The following is a 13,975-nucleotide window of genomic DNA, read 5'->3' as shown; positions in this document are numbered from 1 at the left end:
TGAAATACACAGAGCCCCCCTTTCAGCTCCCTTTCCATTCTGTGGTGTTGCCTGGGAATACCTATCTTCCTGAGGGCACTAGAGTGCGTAAATTAGGTCAAGGACCTAAAGGGAGGAGTTCTATGTGGCTCTTCAGGTGCCTTTAGGAACCGAAGACGTCGCCGTGTGCATCCTTTAGGAAAAGGAAGTTCAGTGTGAAATTTGTGCCTGATCTGTGCAGCAGTGTTTTACTCAGCTCGCACAGATGTGAGTTCTTGCTCTTTGTCAGGTCCTCTGCAGTGTGTTTGGAAGTCAAAGAAGAATAAAGCGTGGGCCATGCTGTCAAGAACGCAAAGGCCGTGATGGCCACAGGCTGGCTGCATGTCCTAACTGTAGGTACCACTGTGCTGCTATGAAAAGTGCCTTCAGAGCTCCAGACAGCCAAGTCATGGTGGACTTATACCCATCGCCCCCTGGGTATAATTTGGGAACTTTGCTTATGCAAGAAGTTGTGATTTGGCTTTGATTCAGGAGAGTTTCATTAGATCCTTTTGGTTGTGCCGAGACATTGAGGACATCATCAGCATCATAGCTGCCCCCCTGATAAATCAGCCCCCCTCTTTCTTCTCCAACCTTGGGACTTTTCCTGGTCTCTGTCCATTTCCTTGGCCACTCAAGAGCTCTGTGTTCCAGATTCGGCCTCTGGTGACCCAAGTTTTCTGCTCTAATGCATTTTCCTAATTCCGAGTCTCGTGGTTCCCTTGTTCATACTGTGTATAGAAACTTTCACCAGGTTCCCTTACAGATGAAAGTGGGGGGCTTCTGCAGAGGGGATGTGGGAGTTAAGGTGGGTCTGGGGGCCTTGGGCACATCCCGAGTTTCTGAACTTTGCTTGTAGCATTAGAATTCATGCATAGTCTTTGGGTTGGGGGGCCCAGAGATAAAAGCCCAGTGCTTTTTGGGCCCCAGTGCTTTGTGGGTGCTCACAGTGCACCCCATGAGTTCCTGCCTCACGCCTACCTGCAGAGAGACACCCCTCCCACGCCCCTGTACTGTCCCAGGGAACTGGATTGGTGTTCAGCCAGGCAAAGCCTCCATCTCATCTGTCATCAGCCTGACTTTGGGAAGCAGGATCTTGGTGTCCTGGTTGGGTATGTGTCCTGGCCCCCTCCCTGGTGAGCCGCCTCTGAGGCTGTGACTTGCCAGGCTGGCCAATGGCAGCTGATGAGACTAGGAGTAAGAGCTAATCCCAGGCTGAGGAGCGGAAAGGGAGGGAGGTTCTTTGTGTCTGGGGCTCTGGGGTCTGTGAGCCTCTCTTCTCCCCCTACCCTTCCTTGGATAGCCGTTGCTTTCATTTCACCAGAGTTCTTGACCGGTCCTTGAAGCAGAACAGGCCATCAAGTCAATGCATGCCATTCTGCAAAGTCTAAATAGTTTAAATTCATCATTCTGGGCAGTGTTTGGTGATTAGAGTTTGCCAAAGCAGGGGGATCGGTGCGGGGCGAGGAGAGGTTTTGCCCCCCTTCACACCCAGGACCCTGCTCTCTTCTGCCTTCTTGAGTGGGTGGAGGGGATTGGGCTCCACCACGCTGAAGTTGTGGGTAGCAGTGAAGTTCCAGGCAGCAATGGGATTGCTCTCATTCTACTGCCTGGGTCATGGGGGCTAAAGATCCACCTGATGGGGAGAGGCTCTGCTCTGAGGCCTCGCGGAGCTGTCTGTGCACATTCCACAGAGTATTTTGGTCATAATGATCCATCATTGTCGAAGGACCTAGGGTGTCATTAGCATCTTGATAGTTTCTGATCAGTTTCCACTTCCGAGGTGGTGCTGGTGAGAAAGAACATACCTGCCAATGCAGGAGACATAAGAGACCCAGGTTCAATCTCTGGGTTGGGAAGATCCCCTGGAGAAGGAAATGGCAACCCACTCCAGTATTCTTGCCTGGAGAATCCCATGGACAGGGGAGCCTGTTGGGCTACAGTCCCTTGGTCGCAAAGAGCTGGACACGACTCAACAATGAAGCACAGCACATAGTTGATTAACAGTGTTGTGATGCTGGTTTCGCTAGCACATATACTAAAATTGGAATGATACAGAGAAGATTAGCCTGGCCTCTGTGCAAGGATAACTCACTAATTCGGAAAGCGTTCCATATTTTTAATATTATTCCCAATACCTGCCACCCCAGTCTTAGTTGGTGGTGGCAGAATGGTCTTAGAACTGTTTGACTCAATTGGCCATTTAAGTTTAATAGTAAAAGCCTGGTTAATGATAACAGTGCATCGTAAAACCTTCAGAAGGAAAGGAGTATATTTTGTGGAGCATTTGTTTTGTGTGTGGCAGTTTTAAGTTATTTGTTTTTAAAATCAGTACTTTTAAATGGAAACAACTTGACCGAAGGTCTGTCACAGAATTTGAGATCCATTTTAAAAAGCTTAGTGAGAAAACAAAAAAAATTATTGTGTTAGTTTCAGATGTACTACAACATGGTTCAGTTACAAGTGTACAAGCATCTTGTATACAAGTATATAAGCATATACAAGTATCTATTCTTTTTCAGATTCTTTCCTCTTTTACTGTGTTTCGTAATACTGAGCAGAGTTCCCTGTGCTGCACAGTAGGTCCTCAATGGTTATTAATTTTAAATATTGCTGATCCTCATTGCTATGTGTGTATTTCCAGAATGTATAAAATTATTGCCTTCCCCTCACTTTTAAATCACGCTGGAGAAGGAAATGACAACCTGCTGCAGTATTTTTGCCTGGGAAATTCCATGGACAGAGGAGCCTAGCGGGCTGCACAGTCCATGAGGTTGCAAAGAATTGGACATGACTAGTTATGTGTACACACACACACACACACACACACACACACTTTAAATCAGAGAGCTATGGTCAGTCCCTGGGTCAGGCGCAGGAGTTCATGAGAAGGTGAGGAGGAGCCAGCACCCCTTTGGGGGACTGCCTGGTGCCCAGGAACTGAGTGTGTGTGTGTGGTTGGTAACACAGCCAGTGTGCACGTGACTCCTCCTCCTCTTTCTTGCTGTGAGGCTGGATCACTGAGGTCGGGGCGGGGGCAGAGCCTTCCAAGAGGGTGGCAGCAATTGGGGTAGAAGGCAGACAGCAGGTGTCAGGGCCCAAGGTCAGGTAAGAGGAGGGATGGACGGTGAAAATGGAAGAGCAGTGGGTGGCCTGAAACTGCCCACCTTCCAGTCCTGCCAGGAGAATGGTCAAAGGGACCCCCTGCTTCCTCTTGGGAGGATGACAGGGGGAGGGACATCCTTAGGGAATCTCCAGGAGGGCGGTGTATCGTGTCTGTTTTCTTCACTGCTGAATCCCAGGTTGGCCCTCTTTGCAGCGAGGTGGGGGATGGATACGGGGAGCAAGACTGCAGCAGAGACAGCGGAGGAGCGGGGTGGCCCTGGAGCCTGCAGAGATGAAAGGACGGGCATGTTCACAGGGCAGCTGGAAGGTTTGGTGTCGGGCACATCAAGTTGAGACTGTAGGGTCCAGCCAGCCAGCCCCTTCTGCTCATCACCAACCCGTCTCCTGGAGGCCAGGGCACCTTCAGGAGGCTGTCTCCATCTCCAGTGGCCTGCAGGGCCCCATCCTCTGTCCAGTCTCGTCCCTTTGCATTTTCCGTCTCATGTTTTATGCTTTAGCAGACCAGCCGCCTTAGTCCCTCACATTCCTCGCTGTTTCACGCTGGCCTGCCCTTGCTTTGCCTTCACCCTGCCCTGTCCTAGCCCGCTCCTCCTGGTGAGGTCATCTCCTTCTCTTTACACCAGTGGCTCTGGTACAAACTCATTCATTCCTTCCACGGACACTGATCGCTGCCTGTAAAGTGTCAGATGTGACTGCTGGGTGCTGCCACCTGCCCCCACCTCCCAGGCCACATAGGTACCCCTTCTGAGTACACCTTGGATCTCTGTTCAGTCCAGCACAATGATTTAAAGCACAGGCCTTGTATCCCACAGATATACAATTTGTATATCTGCACTTCAGTTTGTATATCTACGAAATGGGAATATATAGCACCTTCCTTGGCAGAGTGGGCTTCAAGCCGAAAATGAAATTGCCCCTGGAAGGCATTCAGCACAGGGCTTGGCCCACTCAGAGACAGGGAGGTGTCCTGAGGATGCTTATCTGTCTTGTAGCATCACGAGTTTGGGATTCCCTGACTGGGTCCCTTTCCTATGGGACCCAGGGGCTGGCTTCAAGAAGGAAATAGGATTTAGCCAAGTCTGGAGCACAGAGGTGGTGTTAGGTGCATGGGAAAGGGGAGAGTAGGTTAGAGGGATGGAGAGTGAGGAGTATGAGATGAGTAGAAGCCAGCCGATGAAGGGTCTGGGATGCCAGGCCCCAGTTCTGGCCTTGGTAACCAGGATTCGGTCCATCTATAGTGGGTCCTCATGATCAGCCGATTTGGGCTCAAGATCCAAGGCCTTCAGGCAAACTGAGAAAGGCAACCAATGTATTTGAGTGTCTAGAAAAGCATTTAGGATCTTGTTGGGCTCAAGATCCAAGGCCTTCAGGCAAACTGAGAAAGGCAACCAATGTATTTGAGTGTCTAGAAAAGCATTTAGGATCTTGTGTGACATATGTGATCACTGAGGGGTGAAAGCATTTGGGGAGTAGTAGTTTCAGCACTTCCAGAATACTCTGCCAAGAGGACCCGGGGCTGGGGCTGGGCAGGAGGGATTGGAGCTGCTTAAGTGGTGGAACCAGGAGGCAGGTCCACTGTTGGTGGGATCAAGAGCTTCACTTTGCCTGAAACTCTGGGAGTACTTCCTAGGGCTTCCCAGGTGGCACCATAAAGAACCCACCTGCCAACGCAGGAGACATAAGAGACGTGGGTTTGATCCCTGAGTCGGGAAGATCCCCTGGAGGAGGGCATGGCAACCTACTTCAGTATTCTTGCCTGGAGAATCCCATGGACAGAGGAGCCTGGTGGGCTACGGTCCACGGGGTCGCAAAGAGTTGGCCACGACTGAAGCAACTTAGAATGCAAGCACTGGGGGTGCTAGAATGGGTGGGTAGAAGCATTCTGATATGCCTGGGCTGTGACCTCTCCCCAAGCCAGCAAGGGCTACATTCTATGAGTAATAAAACATGCTAGCTGAAGTCTCCCGTTATCTGCAATCTTTCCTCGCAGAAGATCCCATCCACTGCAGTCTTTTAAAGTGTCTTCTTTGCTCATGTTAAGTGGAAGAATTTGCTGGTGCGCCCCACTGCAGGACTCTGTTCTAAATTTTCCTTGCCGTCTGCTTCGCTTGCCGCTGCCAATTCCCCGTCTTTTGCGGCCTGGGTGACTGGTGCCCAGAGAAGAGTGTGTTGAGCTGAGTTGAGAGAAGAAAGCTGGTTTGGTTAGAAGAGTCTTATTTTGGATCCTGTGGCCAACGGCCAAAGTAATTTGACGTGCTTAATTTGATATTCCTGGCTGTCCACAACCTGAATTCAGCCCGTCTTTGTCCTGCTCTGCTGTTCCCTGACACATTGATCTACCAGCTGTTTCTTGCCTTTTCAGGCTCCCTCTTTAAATATCCAGAGAAGGAAATGTCAGCCCACTCCAGTATTCTTGCCTGGAGAGTTCTATGGACAAAGGAGCCTGGCAGGCTACAGTCCATGGGGTCGCAAAGAGTCGGATACAACTGAGTGACTGTCACTCACTCACTCTTTGAATATCCATAAGGGGAGGTCCCTGGCAGTAAATAGAGAAGTTGATTCTGGGCCTTTGTGTCCTAGTGTGTTTTTCAGACTGTATACATTTGTGAAGGTAGGTTTGGGGAGGCAGGAAAAACTTGCCTTTAGGCAGCTGTACCTGCCTCCTGAGCTATTCTCTGAGTGAGCCACACACTGTACCAGTGACTAGCTACTCCCTTTCCTCCACACCTTCCTAGATGGCAGGGGCTGCCCTGACCGTTGCTGTGGCCTCCATGAAGCCTGCTCTGCTGAGCCTGGCCAGAAGTAATCATCCTGCTGCTCGCCCTCCCAGTGATGGGTCTCTACCTTTCCCCAACTTCCTTTCTCTTTAGATTATGATTTGTTGTTGTTCAGTTACTAAGTCATGTCCAGCTCTTTGTGACCCCGTGGATTGCAGCATAAAAGGCTCTCCTGTCCTTCACCATCTCCCAGAGTTTGCTCAAACTCATGTTCGTTGAGTTGGTGATGCCATCCAACCATCTCATCCTTTGGCACCCCCTTCTCCTCCTGTCTCAATAATTTTGAGTTCCTTTTCCCTTGGGAGAGGAGGGATACTCACTGGCTAGGATCCTGCTTTCATGGATCTTCATATCCCCTGACGTGATTGCCACTGCTTCCTCTAACTCTTTTTCAGTCATTTATTTTCTTTTTACTTTTCTTTTCTTCAAATTTATAGAATTTATTTATTTTTTTAAACGAGTTTTCCGTCCTGGTTCTAGGTTTCTGGAATGTATTTTAGGAAGTGACTGAAGATGAAATCTGTAAAGATCATTTGCGTTTCAAGTTTAATTCCTCATGTTACTGTCTAGTCTCTGAGGTCCCCTAGCCAAACAAACAAAAACGATTCTTAACCAGCACCGGCTGAGAAGCTGAAAGGCTGAGTAGAACCACAGATAGTCTCATGATCCTGAGGAGATAAAAATGACAAGTTAAGGGCTTATTACAAAGGTGGAGAGATCCTGGAAATACCTCATGGTTATAAATACCCTGTTGCTTCACTCAGGAACCCTGAAGGACTGTATCCTAGGAGAAATGGCTTACTAAAAATAGGCCAACAGTTATAAAGACTGAAACCCAACCTCAAATTAGCTGACCAGAATAGACAAGTTTACAAAGATTGAAACCAAGCCTTGAATCAACTCAACCACTGATTGGATTAAGATAATCTGTTCCTGATCTAGTTGCCTGCCACAGACTGAAGAAAATCATGTAACAATATCTAGCTCCTTTGCAGTTTTAAATATATTTATATAAAAGAGTCATCATTTAGCTAAAGAAGTACCAGGCATATAAACAGGCAGGATCAAGAGAAGGAAAAGACACTCAAAACAGACCCACAGGTGATACATATACTGTAATTATCTGATAGACATTAATGTCAGTGATTAATAGATTCAAGAAATAAAATGACAAAATGGAGAGTTTCATCAGAGAACTGAAATCTACTTACATATAAAAAATCAGAAATCTGAGCACTGAAATAGGCAGTGATATTAAGCATGCCTGTGTGCCAAGCTGCTTCAGTCATGCCTGACTCTCTGACCCTGTGGACTGTAGCCCACCAGGCTCTACTGTCCATGGGGCTCTCCACTGGTGGATTTAAACAGTGGCATAGACGCAGCTGTAGGGAGAATTAGTGATCTATAAGAGCAGATAAGTGAGTAGAAATATCCTGCCTAAAACAGGGAGAGAAAAAAAGATGAAAAACAAAGGAAATATCCACCAAAGCTAAATGATACATAATGAAAAGTCCTAACACACATGTAATTGAACTCCAGGAAAAAGAAGGGAAGAAGTAAAATTCCAGGAGATACTAATAAAATTTTCTGAAAATAATGAAATATACCAAGACACAAACTAAAGTAGTACTGTAAACCCCAAGCAAGAGAATATAAAGAAAAAAGAAATTTGTCACTGATATTTCTGAAAACCAAAGACAGAAATGAAATCTGGAAGCAGTCCAAGAAAAAAGACATAATTACTTTCAAAGAAAGAACAGGAAGACTGGCAACTGAGTCCTTAACTGTAATGATGGACTCCAGAAAACAAATCTGTCCTGAAACTGTTGAAATGTTTCTATGTAGATTTCCCTCCCAGATTTCACAAAGATTTCCCTTTAGATTTCACAAAGGTGAAAAAAAAATCATTTCTAGACAAGTAGAGACTGAATTTATTGTCAGCAGACACACTCTAAAAATAGTGAAAGGAGTTCTTCAGAAAGAAGCCTGACCCCAGATAGAGGCGCGGATATGTAGAAGGGAATGAAAATCAGTGGATAACGTAAATACATGAGTGAGTCTAAATGAACTCCTGACTGTGCAGATGTCTCATGGGATTAAAGTACAGGTAAAAACAAAATATACAACAAGGAACAGCACAAAAGAATGAGGGGGATAAATCAAATTAAAGTGTTTTAAAACTCTTATTTTCTGGAGAATGGGAAGGTGTTAGTCAGTTATAAGTCAAGGATGTTGTTTACATGATACCCTTAAAATAACAGTAAAAAAGAATATAAAGTTAACCTAGTAGAGAAGGAGATACTTAAAAATACAAGATTAACCTAGAAGAAGTTAAAAATGGAAATAATTGAGAGAAGAAGGGGCATTAAACATAAAGGACAAATAGAAAGCAAACAGAACATAGATTTAAATCCAGATCTATCAGTAATTATAGTAAATGAAAATGGACTAAATATTCCAATTAAAACTCTCTAGTTGTGAAACTTATTTAAAAAAAAATGGAGCAAAATCCAATTAGATGCTACTTGCAAAAAGATGTTAAATATAGAAATACAGGAAAACTGATAGTAAATGAATGTAAGAAAGACATACCAAGAAAAAAGGTGATATTGGAAATGATACAACATATGCCCTAAGATAGACTTCCCAGGTGGCTCAGTGGTAAGGAATCCACCTGCCGGTGCAGGAGATGCAAGCTTGATCCCTGGCTCAGGAAAATCCCCAGAGGAGGAAGTGGCAACCCACTCCAGTATTCTTGCCTGGAGAATTCCATGGACAGAGGAACCTGTCGGGCAACAGTCCATGGGACTGCAAGAGTTGGACACAACTTAGTGAGTGTGGACTTCCCTGGTGGCTCAGACGGTAAAGCGTCTGCCTACAATGCGGGAGACCCAGGTTCAGTCCCTGGGTCGGGAAGGTCTCCTGGAGAAGCGACCCACTCCAGTATTCTTGGACTTCCCTCATGGCTCAGACGGTAAAGCATCTGTCTACAATGCGGGAGACCTGGGTTCGCTCCCTGGGTTGGGATTCCCCTGGAGAAGGAAATGGCAATCCACTCCAGGACTATTGCCTGGAAAATCCCATGGACAGAGGAGCCTGGTAGGCTATAGTGCATGGGGTCACAAAGAGTCGGACACGACTGAGTGACTTCACTTTAGTGAGTATGAGACTTTAAGTCAGAAAACACTTCTAGTTAAAAAGAGGGGCAGTTCATCAGGGAGATACTAGAAATCCTATTTGTTTGCATCTAGTTATAGAATGTATAAAATTGCAAGAAAAAATAGACAAATTTATAATTAGAGTGGATTTTAGCATACTGTTAGTAACTGATTGCAGAAGCTGACAAAAAAATTTGTAAAGCTATAGAAGATTGGAATCAGTTCAGCCGCTCAGTCATGTCTGACTCTTTGCGACCCTGTAGACTGCAGCAAGCCAGGCTTCTCTGTACATCACCAACTCCCGGAGCTTACTCAGACTCATCTCCATCGAGTCAGTGATGCCATCCAACCATCTCATCCACTGTCATCCCCTTCTCCTGCCTGCCTGCAATCTTTCCCAGCATCAGGGTCTTTTCCAATGAGTCAGTTCTTCACATCAGGTGCCCAAAGTATTGGAGTTTCAGCTTCAGCATCAGTCCTTCTAAAGGACTGATTTCCTTTAGGATTGACTGGTTGGATCTCCTTGCAGTCCAAGGGACTCTCAAGAGTCTTCTCCAACACTACAATTCAAAAGTATCCATTCTTTTGCGCTCAGCTTTCTTTATAGTCCAACTCTCATATCCATACATGACTACCGGAAAAACCATAGCTTTGACTAGATAGACCTTTGTTGGCAAAGTAATGTCTCTGCTTTTCAGTATGCTGTCTAGGTTGGTCATAGCTTTTCTTCCAAGGAGCAAGCATCTTTTAATTTCATGGCTGCAGTCACCCTCTGCAGTGATTTTTGGAGCCCCCCAAAATAAAGTCTCTCACTGTTTCCATTGTTCCCCCATCTATTTGCTATGAAGTGATGGGGTTGGATGTCATGATCTTAGTTTTCTGAATGTTGAGCTTTAAGCCAGCTTTTTCACTCTCCTCTTCCACTTTCATCAAGAGGCTTTTTAGTTATTCTTTGCTTTCTGCCATAAGTATGGTGTCATCTGCATATCTGAGGTTATTGATATTTCTCCTGGCAATCTTGATTCCAGCTTGGGCTTCATCCAGCCTGGCATTTTTCATGATGTACTCTGCATAGAAGTTAAATAAGCAGGGTGACAATATATAGCCCTGACATACTCCTTTCCTGATTTGGAACCAGTCTGTTGTTCCATGTCCAGTTCTAACTGTTGCTTCTTGATCTTCATACAGATTTCTCAGGAGGCAGATCAGGTGGTCTGGTATTCCCATCTCTTGAAGAATTTTCCATGGTTTGTTGTGATCCACACAGTCAAAGGGTTTGGCATAGTCAGTAAAGCAGAAGTAGCTGTTTTTTCTGGAATTCTCTTGCTTTTTTGATAATCCAATGGATGTTGGCAGTTTGATCTCTGGTTCCTCTGCCTTTTCTAAATGCAACTTGAACATCTGGAAATTCACGGTTCACATACTGTTGAAGCCTGGCTTGGAGAATTTTGAGCATTACTTTGCTAGCATGTGAGATGAGTGCAATTGTGTGGCAGTTTGAACATTCTTCGGCATTACCTTTCTTTGGGATTGGGATGAAAACTGACCTTTTCCAGTCCTGCGGCCACTGCTGAATTTTCCAAAATTGGAATACTAATAACCAAAATATCCTAACTGATATAGACCACTACACCCAAGGATTGTGGAATACACGTTGTTTACACGTGCACATGGCACATACTTTAGCATATTTGGGTCTTAAAGAAACTTATTCCGTAAATAAAACCTTCCTATAAAGAAATCTCAGTCTCACATGCCTTTGATAGTTAATTTGCCAAATATTTAGAGAAGAAGTAGGACCAGTCTTATACTGAGTCCTCTGGAGAATGGAAAAAGAGTTGAAGATTTTCCTGTTCATTTTATGAGACCAGCATAACCCTGAACCCCAGACTTGACAAGGACATTACAAGAAAGGAAAACTGCCTAGGTCAATCTCTTTCATAAGTGAGGATATAAAGCTAAACAAAATATTGGCAAAATAAGTTCAACAGTATATTCAAACGACGGGCTTCCCTGGTGGCTTGGTCGGTAAAGAATCCATCTGCAGTGCGGCACACCTGGATTCAATCCCTGGGTTGAGAAAATCCCCTGGAGGATGGCATGGCAACCCACTCCAGTATTCTTTCCTGGAGAATCCCCAAGGACAGAGGAGCCTGGTGGGCTACAGTCCATGCAGTCGCAGAGTTGGACACAACTAATCAACTAAACACGCATATTCAAATGATGGGACAGGGCACCAAAAGTCAGTCTGGAAATGAAATATTTGGTTTAATATTAAAGTGTATTGTTATTAAATATGCTGAAATATAAAAATAATTTGTTCACAATACAGAAAAAGCATTTGATAAGGTTTGTACCCATTTATGATAAAAAACAACCTTAGCAAAGTTGGATCTCAGTGAACTGCCAGTATTGATAAATGGTATCTTTTAATAAATAGAGCAAACATTATATTTAATGGTAAAATTTTGAAAGCCCTGACATTGAGACTGAGATAGGGAAGTTAGCTGTAATCACTTCTTTTCAACAAAAATTAGAAAATAAAAATGACAGGAGTCAAATCATCACATATCTAGGGATACATTTGACCAAAGATATTGAAGACCTCTACTTAGATATGGGAGATATTTAAAAACACTAAATTAAATAGATATAAAATGTTCGTAAGTTGGAACCTTCAGTATTATAAAAATGTAATTCCAGTTAAAATCCCAGGAGAGTTTTTTGTAGAATTGCCAAATGGATTCTAAAATTTGTGTGGAAATGCGAGAGGCCAAAAATGTTCAAGATAGTCATGAGGAGAGCAAAGTTGAAGCACTCACACTGCCAGAAATCAAGAACTCTTCTAAAGTTATAGTAAGCAGAATATCGTGGTATTGGTGCAAGATTTGATAGTTAGACCATTGAGACAATGTAGAGCCCAGAAGCGCAGCCACAAGCATGGTGATGACAGCGGTTGTGACGCAAGGTAGTGGGGAGAGTTTGTTCTCTGAGCAAACAGTGCTGGTCTGTGTGCTCGGTCGTGTCCGACTCTTTTGAGACCCCGTGAACTGTAGCCCGCCAGGCTCCTCTGTCCATGGGATTCTCCAGGTAGGAAAGCTGGAGTGGGTTGCCATTTCCTCCTCCAGGGGCTCTTCCCGGCCCAGGGACTGAGTCGCCTGTATTGTAGGTGGATTCTTTACCACTGGGCCACCAAGGAAGCCTGAACAGTGCTAGGTCAGCTAGATACTCACATAGAAACAAGTGAATCTCGACCCTTATCTTGCATTGCATTCAAAATTCAATTCCAGATGGATCACAGATCTAACGGTGAAGGGTAAAACAATACAGCCTTAGACGATAACAGAAAAATACAGTCACAGCTTTGGGTGGGCAAAGATTTTAGACAAGGTATAAAAAGCACTAGCCTTAAAAGGATCAGTTAATGGAGTACATGAATGTTAAGACCTTGTTCATCAAAAGACATCAACACAAGTGAAAGGGCAAGTCACAAAGTGGGAGAAGATAACTATGCACTCTTTGTGTGAACTGAAGTGAAAGTTAGTGTTCGATTCTTTGTGACCCCATGGACTATAAAGTCCATGGAATTCTCCAGGCCAGAATACTGGAGTGGGTAGCCCTTCCCTTCTCCAAGGGATCTTCTCAACCCCGGGATTGAACCCAGGTCTCCCGTATTCCAGGTGGATTCTTTACTAGCTGAGCCACCAGGGGAGCCCACTCTTTGTGTATATGTATGTATTTAACAAAGGACTTTATTCAAAATGTATAAAGAGCCTCTACTTTTCCTAAATGAGAAAAGACACAATTGAATAGAAGAATAGGCAGAAATCTTAAACAGGCACTTCAAGATGATATACAAATGGCCAATAGACTTTACTGATCAGGGAAATGTAAATGAAAACGGCATACCCACTAGAAGGGTTGAAATGTAAAAGCGCAATAATACTAGCAGTTGACAAAGATGTGGAATCAAAGGGATACTTGCAGATTCACTTTTCAGTGCTCTTTCGTAGCTGCAAAGCTGAGTATCTGCGTGCTCTACGATCCAGCAATTCCATTCCCAAACAGAGACCCAAAAGATGTGTATACGTACATGCCCCCAAAGACATTCACACATATACACACAGTACATATATACACACACAGATACATACATATACACACAGTACATATATACACACACATATACACACATACACACACATGCATAACAAATGATGTGCGTCTATTAATAAATGTCTACAGTAGTAATTTGTGTGATAGCAAAGCAAAGTGAAATCATGTAAAGTTTATCAATGTGGAATGCATAATTATATTTATACAATAGAATAGTAAACAGCACTGAAAATGTATGGTTGTATGTAGTAACATGGATGAGTCTCATCATATAGTAGAGTGAGAGAAGTAAAAGAAGACAGGAGATTATTTACTGTAATTTATATCAAGTTCAATACAGGGAAACTAGTTTATGAGTCTATAAGTTAAGATAGCTGTTACCTTTGGTGATAAGGAGGTTTTAGTGGCTGATGGGGGCCCCTGGGGGTACTGGTAATGTTCTACTTTTTTGAAATCTGAGTGGGTGGTTACATGAGTGTGATCCCTGTGAAAATCCATTGGTTTGTATACTTTTCTAAATGTGATGCTTAAATAACAATATTAAAAAACTTGCTGAGAAAAGCACAGAGGATAGAAGCAGTTGGCTTTTGCCGTTTGAGGGTTGTCTGTCTGGAAAGAGGGAGGTGACGATAAACTTCCTGACTTAGGCCCATCCCTGAGCACCGTGAATGCTTTAGCATCGTGGTCTCTGAATAGCCTGAGGGCCAGGAAGCAGTGAAGTACCCATCTCTGTGGCCCTTTGTCTCCCTTGGAGACACTGGAGCTCCGTGGGCTCGGCTG

At 44.4% G+C, this 13,975-nt stretch overlaps 1 protein-coding gene and 1 non-coding gene across 23 annotated transcripts in view; both read left to right on the top strand.

Annotated features, from left to right (window-relative positions):
• FHOD3 (formin homology 2 domain containing 3) overlaps positions 1–13,975 on the top strand; it is a 530,360-nt gene that overhangs the window by 15,344 nt on the left and 501,041 nt on the right. The gene's annotated exons all lie outside the window — the stretch shown is intronic.
• On the top strand, positions 2,033–2,139 carry LOC138428557 (U6 spliceosomal RNA). Its single transcript, XR_011252497.1, has one exon. It is a non-coding gene; the product is annotated as a U6 spliceosomal RNA (small nuclear RNA).

Source organism: Ovis canadensis, chromosome 23, assembly GCF_042477335.2.
Source record: "Ovis canadensis isolate MfBH-ARS-UI-01 breed Bighorn chromosome 23, ARS-UI_OviCan_v2, whole genome shotgun sequence".
In the NCBI taxonomy this organism is placed as follows: domain Eukaryota; kingdom Metazoa; phylum Chordata; class Mammalia; order Artiodactyla; family Bovidae; genus Ovis; species Ovis canadensis.
The sequence above is the reverse complement of the archived record's forward strand: the minus strand, read 5'-3'. Positions and strand labels throughout refer to the sequence as shown.